Here is a 17,895-nt window from a genome sequence, read left to right as displayed (position 1 = left end):
CGAATAAGGGTCATACTTATCCCACCCTGAGAAATATATGAGGACATTTTTAGATGTCTCAATACCAGGGAGTACAACTTGCATCAACAAGCAAGGCCCAAAGAGGCCAAAATGGTATGGACAGCCCACACAATGAGCAATTTGTCCTCTGAAAATGATTCTATATTTAAGAAGATAATTGTGGGAAGCCCTTCTTACTGAAAGGCAAAGTGTTGTTTCTTGTTTTTTTCTTTTCTTCAAGGGAGAAAACTGAGGAATTTTAACTGTTTATAATGAGACTTAATTATAAGTCTCATTAATCGCTGGGCGATTTCCATTTCTTTTTCTTTTTTCTTTCTTTTTTTTTGATATGGAGTCTCTCTCCATTGCCCAGGATGGAGTGCAGTGGTGCAGTCTTTGCTCAATGCAACTAATTTTTTGTACTCTTTTAGGAGAAACATGGTTTCATCATGTTGGTTAGGCTGGTCTTGAACTCCTGACCTCGTGATCTGCCTGCCTTGGCCTCCCAAAGTGCTGGGATTATAGGCGTGAGCCACTGCACCCAGCCAATTTCCATTTCTTAATTGTATTTCCTTTAGCACATGGAGTACACATAGGAACATGATACTGCCTTTTGTTCTTCAGATTCCCAGTGGGTGGGCAGCCCTTCAGATAACAATGTCCTCCCAGGTCACAGCTTTAAAGTGCAGGCCTGTCCCTTGTCTGCCAGAGTTAGACAAATGCTATATTCCTGAATCTCATAATCTGGAGATATTCTTGACTTAAGTGAAGTATCACACTGCAAGGCATAAATTATCCTGCCTCAGTAACCTCCCCAGGGTTAAGAATCTGGCATGAGCAGCCACAAAAGCAGCCGGATATCACAAACTAGGCATGCAGAGGCAGAGTCCACTTGGGATAAATATAGGAACAAGAGACAGGAAATACCCAGGCAGGTACATGTATGTGCCCAGGTAGTATTAAAGGCCTAATTTCCATGTCATCTAGTCCAAATCAGTTTCATGAGTGACTTTTTGTCAGTCATCACCTGCAGCATCTAGCACAGCACTGAATTCTGTTGCATCGCTTCACATCCTTCCTTGCTTCACTTCATTTTCTCACCTTTGCTACTGTGGTTTTTATTTTCTTAATTAACTATGAGCACTTTTAATCCTTGCCTTGGACTCCATTTGCCTGAAAATGTGAACTAAAATAATTAGGCACCTATTACTAGCGTCATGCAACTCTCTATCTCTATTGGAGTTGACCATTCTTTTTCTGTGTTTTTGCATCATCCTGTGTGCTTGCTCAGCCCTGTCCACACAGACACACAAGCAGTTGACCCTTGAACAAGGGTTTCAATTGCCTGAGTCCACATATACACAGATCTTTTTCAATCAGTCTGTCCTATCTCCCCTTCCACCTCTTTCACCTTTGTCACCCCTGGGACAGCAAGACCAACCCCTTCTTTTCTTCTTCCTCTTCAAAGTACTCAGAATGAAGGTAATGAGAATGAAGACTTTTATAATGAGCCACTTCTATTAAATGAATAGTGAATATATTTTCCCTTTTTCTTAATAACATTTTATTTTCTCTTGTTTTCTGTAGTTATTGTAAGAATAAGTTATTTAATAAATATGTAGCATATAAAATACGGGTTAATTGACCATTTATGGTATCAATAAGACTTCTGGGTAACAGCAGACTATTAGGAGTTAAGACTTGGGGAGCAGAAAATTATATGGAAATTGTGAACAGCATGGTGGCTCCATGCCCCTTAACCCCACATAGTTCGAGGGTTTACTGTACATACAAATATGTAAGCTATTCATTTCTTTATATGCATCTTAATTTATGAGATGAGGAAAATGTATTCTCTGTAAAAATGGACAAACAGTTCATTTTAAAGGAATGTAATTCTGTAGAAAATAAAATGTCCTGTAGAAGCTCTGACCTCAAGAGTGGAGAACTATCTGTTACTAAAGCTAAAGAGGTAAGTAGGACAAAACTATGTACAACAGAGAGAAAACAAATTGTAGATAAAGGTGATGGAAAGCGGATTATAAGGGGTTGATGAGAGAACAGCAGGGATTTGTTAGATGGTAAAGAGAGTTTCATGAATGGTATTACCCTTCACAAATTTCCCAGTGATTTTCAGTTGTCCATGAACAATTCCAAATGTTTGGTGTGATTGGATTTTCTGCAGAATCAGGTAGAAATGCTGACTTTCATGTTTGGATAAATATAGGCTCAAACAGAAGTGAAATTCAGGGATAAAGGATGGAAGGATGGCTACCAAATCACATTTAATGACGGAGACATGATTTGTCTACGGAAGCTAAAATGCAACAACCTTCACCTGTATCTCAGATTTTCTCACTGTAAAACACATCTAATAGCACCCCTTTACAATGCTGGCTAAATGCTTGGATCTGTGTGCAGAAAAGAAAGGTAAACATTGCTCAAGTCATGGGATCTTAGAAACATCAGTGAATCTTGGAATAGCTATAGCAAATTATGTAACATATCTATTTTATCCTGTGTGACAAACATACTTTAAGATATCATTTATTTAACCAAAAACCCTCTGTATTGAGACTGGCCACATTTAGACACCACTTATGTGACCCCAACAAAGTACGTAACCTCTCTGTACCTCAATTTCTTTATCTGTAAAATAGTTATAGTAACATTACTCATCTCACAGGATTATTGTAAGGTATAAAAATTATTATTTATACTGAACTTTGATCCTGAAAGTCTGGCTGGAACTTGTAAACTAAAATAGAAATAAAGGAAGGAGGGTAGGATGAAACCAGTAGGGATGGAGAGAGGGATAAAAAGTGGGAGTGAGGGAGGGAGGGAGTGACAGGGAGTGTGGGAGGTAGGGAGGGAGGAAAGGAGCGGGGGACAGAGGGTGGAAGGGGATGGAAGGAAAAAGAAAGGGAAGTAGGGGGCACAGAGGGAGGAAAGGAGGGAAGGAGAAAGACTGAGAATGTAATATATGGGTACCAGTGACATTTAACTCTTGGATGATTTCATTTCTGGATATGGTCCTACACATTTTTTAATCTGATTAATAATTATTATACTACTTAATCTATTTTAAATTCAATTTCTGCAATCTTTAATATACCAAAATTGTGTCATGTAACAAAAATAGGATGGTGTGAGAGAGAATTTGGAAAGGAGAAAACTCTCTCAAAAGGAATGCCACTTGCTTTTCTTTGCAGAAAATACTGGGTAGTAATGGTCTTTCCAATACATAGTTAGGGGAAACAGCCAGGAGAGGTTCTGCACCCTGAAATCCAGCACTGTTTCTATTTGAAATTATTTCTAATATATTTGTTTTTGCCCAAATTCAAACATTTGTATTTGGATTATATAAAGAAATCTGTAAAGTGGAAACTCCAATTTCTTTCCCTTGTTTTAATAGGTAAAAAAGAATTAGAGAGCAGTGTGGTTATCCCTAAGAAGATTTTTTTTTTTTTTTGAGACAGAGTTTTTTTCTTGTTGCCCAGGCTGGAGTGCAAAGGCACAGACTCAGCTCACTACAATCTCTGCCTGGGGTTCAAGCCATTCTCCTTCCTCAGCCTCCCAACTTGCTGGGAGTACAGGTGGCCGCCACCACACTCAGCTGATTTTTTTGTATTTTTAGTAGAGATGGGGTTTCACCATGTTGGCCAGGCTGGTCTTGAACTCCTGACCTCACATTATCCACCCGCCTCTCACTGCCAAAGTGCTGGGATTACAGGCATAAGCCACTGAGCCCTGAGAGAAGGTTGTTTTTTTTTTTTTTAAGGTCACATCTGATCTGCTCATCTGGGAGTCTTCACAAAATCAGTTGAGTCTCTCACTTAGAGGTCAGAGCCCACAAAGGCTGTTCATCCTCTGACAATAGGATTATTTTCCAGAAAATCTCAATGCACAGAGAAATATCTCAAATTCATAAAATGATGTATAATGTTAACATACATTTTTGTATACTTCATATGATTCAGACCTATGCTAAAGACAATATGTATTATTTCACTTAATGCTCAGAATGACATGTGACTTAGACTAGCTTCTATCACCTCGTATAGTTCATGAATCATGCTTAGAGAGAAGCGACTTCTCTAAGCAACCCAGCTAGTCAGAGACAGACTAGAACTTCAGCTTTGTCATCTCTGGCGGCAAACTTTGTGTTCTTAAACATGAGGCTAGTATGGAAAATTTTGACCAGCTACCAAAAACTACAACTGTAATTTCACCACTGATACCTTCTTCCACATGGCTCCAGAGAATGAATAATTGAAAAATGTTTACAGTGTTTATTCATTGTCACTTCTTTACTCTATTTTGGTGTAATATAGCCATATACTGATAAATTATTTGAATGAAAATTTTTATAAAGCATTTATTATTTTACTTACAATCATCTATGAACAATCATAGAACAGGTATGGTTGAAAAATATCTCTCATTTACTCAACAACAAAAAAATAAATGTCACAGAATTAATTTTTAAAAGATTATTTTGTAGAATAGAGTTTTTTCAATTTAGTGAATGGAATACATGTGTGTTTTATATACATACACATATATATGTATATATATACACACATCTGTATGTATACGTATATATATACACACATGTGTATGTATATATACACACAAACATTGTAGCAGTTTTGAATATTAATCCCAAACATTTACAGCACAGTTTTTGGGTGTTGCTTTGTCAGACAAGTATGAATGCACATCACAGCAAGTAAGCTGATCTTTCAATGTGGTGATTATGAAGCTTTTTTCATGGTATTGGTAATGATCCAGAACGAATTATGACTGATAGATCTAGCATTTGTCAGCAGTTGGCAACTTTGTAAGAAATGAAAGATGAGAATATTTTTTGTCTTCATAAGGTCTTATTTGATTGAGCAGGCTATAAAAGATGAACAGTATGACTGCATTGTTTCCCCAGTCAGTTTCTTTAGTTAAACTGCTAACTCTCTGCATAATTAGAGAGGGTAAAAGGCCAGAGGTTAATATTTTCAGTTATCTCATGATGTTACTGAAATTAGTTTTATTACCATATTATTTTCTTTTGTTTTTTAATCCCAGTACAAATAGAAAGTAGGCTTGGCTGCATGCACTTCATTTAAAATATCACCCTGACAAGTCATGGTTGGTCAAATTCCCTGGAGAGAATTTAAGTCCAAAGGACTATCAACATGGCAGAGTAAATTTAGTTGTTTTTATATCAAATAATGCTGCTTCTCGCATTAGTTCAAATTTGAATTTGTACATGCAGTGTTTTTTTAACTGTAGTTTTTAAAAAGTGTATGCTTACAATTAATTTTACTGCTAAGGCATATCACTAAAAAATCAGCAGATCTCCAAATACCTTGTAAAGAATCTTGTCAATCACAATTCATTTTCAAACATCAGTATTTTGTAAGCAAATGTGCCAAGCACAAATAATGCCCATAGGTAAAAACTACAAAACATTCATGGCTTCATAATTAACATAAAAGATAAATGCTCACTAAGAATGAAAGAGAAGTGATAAGTATTGAAAGCATCAGAAGGCAGCCAAATGCCTAGGCAGATAGGAGCGGGTCCCCAGTGAAATCTCACTCCAAACTGAAGAAGCCTGAAAGCCAAGCTACAAGTTAAGTCTTTGGACCAGATTGATAACCTGTCTTTCTGCTTGGTGTGCTTTCCTCTGACTGATCCCCTCTCACCATGTATTTTACATATGCCTATTTTTTCCTAATTGGTTTTCTACATTGTCATGCCCACCTTTGAGTAGTGACTTTGCTTTCACTGTTTTTTGCATACTCATAATGCAATCAGCACACACTCCCTATTCGGAGCCCATAAAACCCCCAGTTTCAGCCATATTAGGGCACGTTTTCTGTTTTTAGGTAGGGAACACACCCCCTGCATTCTCTCTTTGCTGATAGCTTTCCTTGTGCTTAATAAATTCTACTCTACTCACTCTCTGGTATCCACACACCTAATTCTTCCTTGTTGTGAGACAACAACTTGGAACTAGGTAAGCCAAGAAGAAAAAACAAATTCTGCATGAGTATCAAATGTTTGTTATATTCAATCAATACAAAAAAATTTAGATAGGAAACATATCATGGTTGGCTTTACCATTGAGACAAATTTATAGCAAGATAGCTATGGAAGCTAACATTTAAAGAAAAGAAGGACAAATGAGAGGTTAAAAGTATTACAGCTAGGGAGAATAATTAGGAAAAGGCAGAGAGCAGGAGAATGCCTAATATGTGTGAGTAAGAACATGCCTGTGAGTACAGGGCTCAAATGCCAACATGGTAGGAACACTTGGAATTTTAAATTTAAAAGTATAAACTCAAAAATGATTTGTTTTGTTTTGTTTTTCTATAAAGAAATGTAATATGTTAATACTTTTAAAAAATACAATAAGGCAAAAATTTTCTAGTTCTGTTATATAAATCTAATGTCTTCCTATATATCAATGCATTTGACAGCAGTTTCGAGTTCATAGCAAAATTAATAAAAAAATATACAGAGTTCTCATATATCCCCTACCACCACACATACACAGTTGGCCCCACTTTTAATATCCACCACCGGAGTGGTACATTTCTTACAATCTATAAACCTGCATTGACACATCAGTAGCACTCAATGTTCATAGTTTGCATTAGTGATCACCTTTAGTATTGTACTTTCTATGGATAGTGACATATAACCACCATAATGATAACATACAGAGTTTTACTACCCTAAAATCCTCTATGTTCTCTTTATCCCTGTTCTTCTTTTACCCCTGGAAATCACTGATCATTTTACTATCTTCATCGTTTTTGCTCTTTCAGAATGTCATATACTTTTTTTTTTTTTTTTTTGAGACGGAGTTTTGCTCTTGTTACCCAGGCTGGAGTGCAATGGCACGATCTCGGCTCACCGCAATCTCTGCCTCCTGGGTTCAGGCAATTCTCCTGCCTCAGCCTCCCGAGTAGCTGGGATTACAGGTGCGCACCACCATGCCCAGCTAATTTTTTGTATTTTTAGTAGAGACGGGGTTTCACCATGTTGACCAGGATGGTCTCGATCTGTTGACCTCGTGATCCACCCGCCTCGGCCTCCCAAAGTGCTGGGATTACAGGCTTGAGCCACCATGCCCGGCCCAGAATGTCATATACTTTTATTCACACAGCATGTAGAGTTTCACATTGGCTTCCTTCATTTAGTAAAATGCCTTTAAGATTTACCTACATCTTTAAATTGATTGATAGCTTGTTTCTTTTTCACACTGAAAACTATCCTGCTGTCTGGATATACTACAGTTTGTTGATTCATTCACCTATAGAAGGCTATCTTGGCTGTTTTCTAGTTTTGCCAATTATTAATAAAGCTGCTATAAACCTGTGAGTTGGGTTTTGTTCAGACATAAATTTTCAGCTCCTTGAGGTAAATACCAAGGATCATGATTGCTGGATCTTATGTTAAGACTATGTTTAGTTTTGTAAGAAACTGCCAAACTGTCTTCCAAAATATTTATGTATTAGTCAGGGTTCTCTTAGATGGGCAGAACCAATAGGATATACATACATACATACATACACACATACATACATACATACACACACATACACACACACACACATTTTATATATGGTAGTTTATTAAGTATGAACTTCCAAGACCACAAGACCCCACAATAGGTTATCTGCAAGCGGAGGAGAAAGGAGAGCCAGTCCAAGTCCCAAAACTGAAGAACTTGGAGTCCAGTGTTTGAAGGCAGGAAGCATCCTGCATTGGAGAAAGATGTAGGCTGGGAGCCTATGCCCTTCTTTCCTTTTTACGTTTTTCTGTTTGCTTTCTATTTCTAGCAGCTGATTAGATTCTACCCACCAGTTTAAGGGTGGATCTCCATTCTCCAGTCCACTGACTCAAATATTAATCTCTTTTGGCAACACCCTCACAGACACAGACACACTAGGATCATACTTTGTATGGATCAATCTAATCAAAAGTTGACACTCAGTGTTAACCATCACAGTCTGTATCATTTTGCATTCCCACCAGCAATGAATGAGAGTTCCTGTTGCTCCACATACTCACCAGCATTTGGTGCTGTCTGTGTTTTGCATTTTGGCTATTTTAATAGGCATGAAGTGGTATCTCTTTATTTTAATTTTTAATTCTCTAATGACATACGATGTTGAGCAGCCTTTCATATACCTATTTGACAGCTGTATATATTCCTTGGTGGCATGTTTGTTCAGAATTTCTTTAGCCTATTTTTATTTTTTTCTTATTATTTATTTATTTTTTAGACAAGGTCTGGCTCTGTTGTCCAGGCTGGAGTGCAATGGTGTGATCTGGGCTTACTGCACCTTCTGCCTCCCAGGCTCAAACCATTCTCCCATCTCAATCTTGTGAGTAGCTGGGACTATAGATGCATGTCACCATGCTTGGGCTTAATCAATCCTCTTGCCTTGGCCTCCCAAAGTGCTGGGATTAGAGGTGTGACATATTCTTATTCTTTAGTTTTAAGAGTTCTTTGTATATTTTGATAAAAAATCCTTTATTAAGTATGTTATTTGCATATATTTTCTCCCAGTCTGTGACTTTTCTTCTCCTTCTCTTGACATTCATAGAGCAGAAGGTTTTAATTTTAATGAAGCCTGACATCAATTATTCTTTCATAGGTGCTTTTGGTGAAAGTCATCACCTTTGCCAAGGGCATCTAGATATTCTCTCATGTTATCTTTTATGAGTTTTATGGTTTTGCATTTTACATTTAGGTTTATGATCCATTTTGTGTTATTTTTTGAATAGTATAAGATCTGTGCCTTGATTCAGTTTTTTTTTTTTTTTTTTTTTTTTTGCACGTAGAAATCCAGTTGTTCCAGCACCATTTTTTGAAAAGGAAATCTTTCTCCATTGGATTGCATTTGCTCCTTTGTCAAAGATCATTTGGCTATTTTTGCAAGTCTGTTTCTCAGCTATCTATTCTGCTTTATTGATCTCTTTGCCTATTTTTTTCTCTCATTCTTTTTTGTTAGGTTGTGTATAGTGTACTTACCTAGCAATTCTCATAACTTGAAGTCAAGTTGTAAGTCCTTTTTACTGATTTTATCCCCATAGCCACATTATTAACTAAAATTTGCATCTTATTTAATCTTCTTTCTTACTCTGGACTATCTTGATGATATCTTTTATTGTAACTTAAACTCCTTAAATAATGCATGTTTAACAAAATTCAACATTGTTTCTTATGTTTCTTGATGTCTTAACAATAGCATGTACCCAAGGAAAGTACTAATTGTCTTTATACCAAGGTAGATTTGAATGAGTAGATATTTGTTGGATAAAATGATATTTTGGAGACCGACATCTTTGAAAGTATTCTGAGAAAAATATTGTAGGTCTCCAAGTATTTTGTTTAAGTTGCATTTTTAGCTATTGTGTCTTCTGTATGGTAATTCATATTGTTAATGTTTAAGATAAACTCCAATAAATACCTCTTTTTCTGTCTTAGGGTTTAGAAATTGAGCAATAAGCCTCAAATCAAGGCATATGAGGAACAAAACACCATTTTAAAAACTGATGAATATGGTTAATAACTGTAACTAAACAAATATTCAGTGCCAAGTAGACACTTGGCACCAAATTAGCCGCACAAGCTGTTTACACAACCACAGTATTATCAGACAAAGATGGGACTTCTTGTATAAGTTCTTGTACATTTAACACTCATGAAGGCATGGCTTCAGAAGCATGTGACCTAGGCAGTCTCACAGTGCCTCACACATAGTTTAGTGCTTTTATGTCTTTATCTTGAAATTCTTAATAATTTTTTCTTTGAATTTGTGCTTGGTAACAAATCCTGATGGGCCAATGAAACATGAGCATGAGTAGAGGAGATATGCACAATGTTCCTGCCCTCATTCCTTGCTTCTCTGTTTGCATATGGCATTGGCAATGTTCCCGAGTAGAGAATTCTAGTGAACCCACAATGCATAGACATTTGGGAAGACATAAAGAGTATAAGGTAAGCATATTACTCTATGTCTGAGTAAGATGGAAATTGACAGTTCTCAGAAGCCACATTTCTTATTTAAACTGCAAGTTGTTTTTAATGTAGAAAGGAGACAATGGTGTTCTAGAAAATAGGAAACACTGAACACTCCTGTCATATCTCTTCTTATTCATGTTGTTTCCTTGAATTAGCCAACAATTTGGCTATCACTATCATTGAAAGTGATAACATATAACAAGTGAACATTATATTGTTCACTAATCACTACTCATCAGAAACTGAAGGTTAAGAGTGTCTGTAGAATGTATGCATCAAGATGTGAAATAAAAGTTTTTAATTAGTTCTGTGTTAAAATTTCTGTTTCAGTAAGAATGAAATGCATGTACAAATATGAGCTACAAAATACCGACTGCATTTTTCCATTAAGAAAGAACATTGCACAATTAAAGATGAATAGTAACATTTATGTTAATAATTTAAAATTTTACTGTTTCTTTATTTAGAACATTACATAGCAAAGAAAAAAAGAATACCAAGACAGGTGGAGAAAGAGCTCATAGAACAAATAAAAAATTGATACTTTAGCACATTTACAACACATTTTCCTGCTTTTTGAATAAGAAGTCCCCACATTTTCACCTGCTTTATTGATCTCTTTGCCTATTTTTTTTCTCTCATTCTTTTTTGTTAGGTTGCATATAGTGGCACTGAGAGCCACAATTTAGCAGTCTTTGCTCTACATAGATGAGCATATAAAAATGCATACTTCTTTTGTACACTTGGCTCCAATGAGTGAAAGTAAAGAGGATAAAACAGCTACATTTGCAGTTCCTCCTTCTGAACTCATCAGTTAAATGTAGTCACTCCTCTCAGGTTAGGTGTGAGTGAGGAGTTGAAGAATAAAACAGAGGCTTATACTAATGCAACTTCCACCTCATGAAAAGAAACATCAAGAGTGGAAAAAAGCACTGACACTGAAATTACTGAAGTTTTGTTTTTCTCATACCCCATTGGGTTTAACTATTTGGTTAAGCTTCAAGTCTGTGTTGGTGTGGTATGATGAGAAGGTACTGGAGAAGGTGAGTAGTCTGTAATAGCTAGTTTTGCTCCATTGTCACTCTTGGTAAATACTTTTGGAAGAGGAATTACAATATTATGTGTTTGCTGCAGTTTCTGAAATGAGTAAGGATATGATATTCAGTAGATCAACCCTATGATTAACAGTATATTCACGGCTGAAAGGCCACTTTTTATTCCATTTTTGTTTCCAAATAATGCCCTTATAAATTGTACAATAGAGTTTATCAGTACTTTTGAAATAATATAGAATATAATATTAAAAATCAAGTGATAAATGCATAAAGATAGGTCAGTCATAAAATTCCATCAGCATAGAAATAATCTGAATTTAAATTTAAACTTTCTTCCACTATCAAATTCTCAATAAGATATTAAGATCCAAAAGTTTAATTTCTTTGCAATCAAAGTCCCAGTACATTAAAACTCAAAGAGTTTTAAGTCCTAAATCAATTACCTCACCTTTCAAAATTAAAAGTCCCAAGAATTTAAAGTCGTCTCTAACGTCTTATTCTATTTAATACTTAGACAGAAGGTATTTATTCCTGGTAAGGAGCTTGGCTTTCTGGAGTTACAGATTAGGCTACATTTTATTGAAATGTTATAATTTATTTGGTCAGTTCTTCAAAACTTTCATTGGCTCAGTAACACAGGTCTCAAGATCTTACTTATAAAATGTTTTACATGTAACAATAATCACACGGAATAGTACACAAGTCATGTGTGTACGATTTGAAGTATTTGAGTAACGTGAACATTCATATGTCTACGAATTTGGTTAAAAATCAAGATACTCATGGCACCCAGTACCTCCCAGCATTATGTTATTTCTCAGTAATTACCACTCCCTCTTCTATGAAAGTAATTGCCCTTTTGACTTAAATCATCATAGATTATTTTTGGTTGGTAAGATTATTGATGGAATATTTTGTGTTTGTCTTCTTTCACAAAGTATTTTGTTAATAAGATTCATCAGTGTTTTTGCACGTAATAGTAATTTGCCCATTTTTATTTTATTTTATTACATTACACACATGAATTTAATACAACTTATCCATTTTACTGTAGAACAAGTATTTTCTTTTTGTGTCTGTTCTGACACTTTTCTCTCAGTGAACATATATATTCATTTCTGTAGGGTATATAACTGTGAGTGGTCAAGGTTATATTATATTGGCCCACAGGTAATGGATATTACTAAATATTTTCTCCCTTCTGTGTACACGGGTACTTTCCTGTCAGTAATGTGTGAGAGTTCCCTTCTCTCTACAACATTTGACGGTGTTAGGTTTTTTAAAAGTTAATGTTTCTGCTGGTGTGGTGTTATATTAAATGTTTTACTTTAACTTCCATGCTGACTAATCAAACTGAGGCATCTTTGCATTTTATTCTATACACCAGCCTTTAAGGTAATAATCAAGTTACGTCAATGAAGAGAATGGAAAACAGTTATTGAATAGGCAGTTAACATTACCCGTCAGTCCCTTAAAGTTTTAAGGTATGATCTAAGTACCTTCTCTCTTATCCCCAGTTAAATCCTTTCCTCAACTAAATCTCCCTATTAAGATCACTGTTGTTCCAGTCTCTCTTTATACTCTTTCTTTCTGAGAATCTGTATAAGTATAATTAAATGTCAAATCATGCAGCTGGCACCCTCAGGCTAATTGAATAAGCTAACAGTCTTCAGAATCTATGCGTTCTTGAGGCTCTGTCAACTCTATATGTTTGCTTGGCTGACATGGTCATGGAGGTAGCATTTTTACTTACCAGCTGAGATCTATTTGGCCAGTGTTTGTTTTCAGATTATGCTGGCTTTGATACTTGTTAAAGCCTAATCATTCATGTTGCTTTATTGAGGGCTTCTTGCTTTTGCTGTAGGCTTTCAGCATCCGGACCATACAGCAAGTTACTCAGCCTCTGCACATGCTGCTTCTATAAAAAGATACTTTTCTATAGTTGAACCACTGTGAGCTGTACTATAGATGTGCAAAACACTGAAAAGCATCACCAAAGTTAAAGTTTCCCACCCTGTGAGCACCAGAAATCTTAGTAACATCACAGATATTTTGATTTATGAAAAGAGAATTCCAAATTAAGCTTGCCATTTTTTTTGTAGGGATTTATTCCAGAATTTATGGGTTATGTAACAAAAACTATCATTCTGGCAAAATTCTACCTAATGTCCTGAAGTTCAAACATTTGTGGGCATAATTTAGACAATGTAACATTTAGCCTTATTTAGTTATACTGGTTGATTGATTTTTACATTATGCCAGAGCAATAATTCACTACGTTTTACAACCTTCCAGCTTTGGATAGAGGTGTCACACCAAACTTCCACAGGGTTGAAATTAAAAATACGAGTACAGATACTGAACACAACATTGAAACAGAGACCTAGAGGATGTTTCTAACTCTAGACATTATTGGATTAATAAGGTGGCTCATGGAAGACATTCAGGGAGCCCACAGGAAGCAACCAAAGAAGTCAGATCTGGAGAGTATAAGGGAAGTTTTGGTCATGAGATAGTTATTAACCAGTATCACTATGTAATATTTCACATTTTATTCACTCATTGCATTTGAACTTAATGTCACCTCTGACCCTAACATATTTCAGCTCCATGTCCTGGTAACAGTTTTCACATGAGTTTTGTCAGTAGAAGTGGAAACTGTCAGACGCTCCCATTTGTATTAGTCATTATGGGCTAGACAGTGCTGTGGGATAATCTCAAAATCTCAGTGATATAGAACAATTCATTCATACTTTATGTCCTTCAACAGTTAACAGGGTTCTTTATCTGAGGTCACAGGCTGATGGACCTCCAACGTAAAGCACATTACCAGTCACTGTGGCAGGGTTAAAGAGCACGGTGACTACAGCACTGCATTTACAATCATCTCACATCCATTTAACTTATATTTTACTGATAAAGACAAATCTAAGCTTGCCAAGGACAGTGTAAAATTCAAGGGAGAAGTAAAAACCAGAAATACTTACTACCAAATAATGGAAAGTGGCCTAGGAAATCTTACTTCTCAACGATTCAAAAAATAAAAATTATCCTCCCTTTCTATCATCCAAGTAAAAATCTTTGCATAGGCAACAGGTGGAGTTTTCCAGAATAACTTGTGTCTCATCCTCATTCTTTAACTTAGAATGAACAAATGTGGTTAGGAAGTAGGAAAAGAATTAAGGTATTTTCAACCCCAACAAAGATAACACTAGGCAGACAAAAACAACAATTGTCCATCACACCTGTTAACATAGATACCAAAACATATGATCACATAATTCTGTCAAATTTCTTGGGCATTTTAGATTCTCCTGAGCCTAAAGCAAATAAATAACAGTTAACATTTTTTTGCCATTATCTGAAAGTGACGATACACTTCAAGGGGCTCTTCCTTGTACTATAAGCTTTTTTAAAATATGTTTTATTTTGCTCTTTTTGCTTGTGGAGGTGGTACGATTTTGGTTTCAAATGGCTTATTATTTATCTGTTTATCTATTTTTATAATATGAATAATATTTTTGCATTATATATTTTAAACATTAGCTGCTTCTAGATTGTTAGTACTAAAAATAGTACTTGATTGTTTTTCAGCTGTCAGGAAAAAAAATAGTAATTTTAACTCTTTTACCCCTGCCTGATTTCTTTAAAAACCGAAGTGATATTGTTGCTATTGATTTAAAAAAGACATAGAATAATGCCGTAGTCTAGGGAAACTCGCATTTGTGACATACTGATGTGACTCTGATAAAATGAAGCTATGTCAGTTGGAGAGGTGTTTGCTGAAACTCTGAGGCATATTATCACGTGGAGGAAGTGGAAACAGGGGAAGCATCATTAGCTTTATCAATGGATTTTCAATGTGGATTACATTAGCCTATATTGGGTTAAATAAAAGATGCTCAGATAAACATATATCAGCAAAGACAGAAAGAAATTGCTTGGTCAGGAAGCTTTCAAAGATTCAACAATACTGCTTGTTGGAAATCCTTTTGAGCCATTAAAGCTTTAAGTCCTTTTTACTATTAATACTTTTGGCTGATTAAGCAAAATTGACTTAAAAATGGGTTTCTCAGAATCTGTGAAAGAGAATTCCCTTTTCATTCTATAAGTTGATGTAGACCATATCATATTTCAGGAATTCTGATAGTTAAGAATGGCTGAGTTAAGAACGGTACTGAGTGCATGATATATGTGTTGAAAAAAATAAAGAAAAGCAGAGTGAACTGGAGAAGTTATCAGAAACCTTAATGCCTTTTGGGGGTTATTGAGAAGTAGGTCTTATCCTTAAAAGTGTGAAATATATATAGTATTCAAAATTGACCATTAAATTGATTTAATTAGTGCTAAAAGCAAAGTAAATACATGCATACATAATCTTATTTGGCCTCTAGGTAGACACGGCATATTAAGCATAAGAATGTAATACTTATAGCAGCTAGGATTATTGGTTTAGAATTGTCATTTCCCTCTATTAGTGCACAGCATCCCTTACAGATGGCCTCATAGTCATGCAACTTGATTTCACAATGTGACATGAATATACTTGGCAAGAGTAGAGTTTTGACTTGTTTTCACGTGTACCTGTCATTACTTCTTCATTACAAGGGACACTTTGAGTTTCACAGAGTAGAAACAGCTCTCAGACAATAGATGAGCCCCTCAAATTACCCACAGAGGTGTGCATAAAAAATAAATACACAGTTGCCATTGTGAATTGTTACTCAAGAAATGTTGACTGACCCACACCTCCACCTCTATTTTTTTCTGATATATTATAAAAATGATGGTAAGGAATAAAAATGAAAGTCTAGACCTACATATGCAAAAAGAATCAGAGAAAATATTATCAACTTTTTAAGAAGCATGAAAACATATTAATAATAGCCAGAGACTCCAAAGAGCAGAGGAAATAAAAACTAAGAACTTGGTAATGAGAAAGTAAAAAGAAAGGTATTTTGCACGCTGGTAGCCTGAAAGTTTTCGCAGGTTGAAATTCAAATTTTTTGCTAAAGATGGAAGCTCAGATGAAGCTGAAAAGCAAATGTTGCATGGAAAGTCTTTAAGAAAAACAGTCAGATTTCTAGATCTCTTTCACTATCCCAAATAATCAGTCAGATACTCCTTGACCACTTGGCAGTAGATTCAGTAGCTTTAACCAAAGGAATTGACAATGATAGGAGAAATGAGTAAAATGATTAAAGGAAAAAAATGGTATTCCACTAAAGAAGAGAACTGTTTCTAAAAGAAAGGAGTGTTGAACAATGTCCTATGCTGTGCAGAGGTCAAGCAAGTTGAGGACTGAAAAGTGTCCTCTGGGTTTATTTAATGTTGGCTCTTTGTAACCAGCAGTTTTTTTAGTGAGATCGAAGTGGAATTCACCTTGAGGTAATTTTTACAGTGAATTAGATTGAGGAAGTGAATACAGTGACTGGTTTGAGGCCCTTCCTGAAGCTTCCAAACACAGGGAGAATAGAGAAGCTGTGTCGCCTTGAGAGAACCAGAGAGTCAGAGTGTTTCTTACTTATTTATTTGTTTTTATTTTAAAAAAGTACATTTAAATGTACATCTCAGTACATTTAAATGTTGAAGGACAGGAGAGAGTAGAGAGAGAAACTTCTGATGCAAGAAGGAAAAGGAGAAAACTATTCATCAGTTCTCTCTTTTTTGATTTCCATTTTTTAGGGGAAAGTCTTTCAATGTGATTCCTTTAATTTGCTGATAAAAATCCTGCTTTTTGGTAATTTATTGAAAATAAAATTAAATTAGGTGAAAATTTTAATTTGCTTTTTTTTAGCTAATATTTCAAATGTATTTTTTGTTATTTTGTGATTAACCGATTTTCCTTTACTTTGCAGAATATTTCTACAAGTACCCTATCCATAAGAGAGACGGTGGATACTCCATCTGCAGGTTTCCAGCCTTATGCCTCTGTGTGTAGAATTGAGACTCCCAGAACTGTGACTCTCTTTGTCTCAGAGCTTTTCCCAAACATTAGTGTTTGTGCTCCAAAAGGGACAGGCCAACAAATTAACACTTACCACCCCCATCCCTAAACCAAGACTGACAGAAGTTGATATGTAATTTCCTCAACTTATTGGTAATTATAGTCATATAACATTGAGCCAGGTGTTTTAAACACTTTTCCAGGCAGAATTAAGCCTTAGTCACTTGCAGCTGTAATTAGCTTGATAACACACCTATCCTTACATTTCCTTACTCCTATATCAGCTTTTGTTATACTTTTCAAATAAAATACCTGAGCTAGCATCCTTGTCTTAGGGTCTATTCCTTGAGTAGCTACATTTTCTTGATTTTTTTTTCTGAATACTATTATAATATTTGACCTTGATTTTAAGGGTATAAATAAATATGATAAATGTATTTAATAGATCAGCAATACTATAACCTAAAAAGCTTAGATAGAGAAATGGACCAGTGGATACTCTAGAATTTATCTTTGAGCTATGGAGTGTGTGTGCATATTTGTGTGTGTGTGTGTGTGTGTGTGAAGTCATTTACTGCCAATCAGTCAATATACTGATTAACTTGATTGGCTTATCCAGTTGTAGGAAAACCCGGTTTGCTTCTTTTTAACAAACATACTGTCAAGTTAGAGACAACCCTACATTTTTCTGTCTTGCATAGATACCACAAGGACCTTGCAGCTTTTTCTTTCACTATTCTAAATGGCAACTGACTACAGCAGTAGAAGTGTGTGCTCACAACATATTCCATGTGTCATCTCTATCACCTGCCTTTGCTGCCTCCAAATTAGGTGACAATAATGATGTTTAT

The 17,895-nt window shown here is 35.5% G+C and overlaps 1 long non-coding RNA gene across 1 annotated transcript in view; it reads left to right on the top strand.

Annotated features, from left to right (window-relative positions):
• Nucleotides 1–17,365, top strand: part of LOC128931351 (uncharacterized) — a 57,144-nt gene extending 39,779 nt beyond the window's left edge. Inside the window, exon 2 of the long non-coding RNA XR_008479635.2 lies at nucleotides 16,956–17,365. This is a non-coding gene — a long non-coding RNA (uncharacterized LOC128931351). The remainder of the gene's footprint in view (nucleotides 1–16,955) is intronic.
• Nucleotides 17,366–17,895: the final 530 nt, after the last annotated feature.

Source organism: Callithrix jacchus, chromosome 1 (genome assembly GCF_049354715.1).
Source record: "Callithrix jacchus isolate 240 chromosome 1, calJac240_pri, whole genome shotgun sequence".
Taxonomy (NCBI): domain Eukaryota; kingdom Metazoa; phylum Chordata; class Mammalia; order Primates; family Cebidae; genus Callithrix; species Callithrix jacchus.
This window is presented reverse-complemented; position numbering and strand designations above follow the sequence as displayed.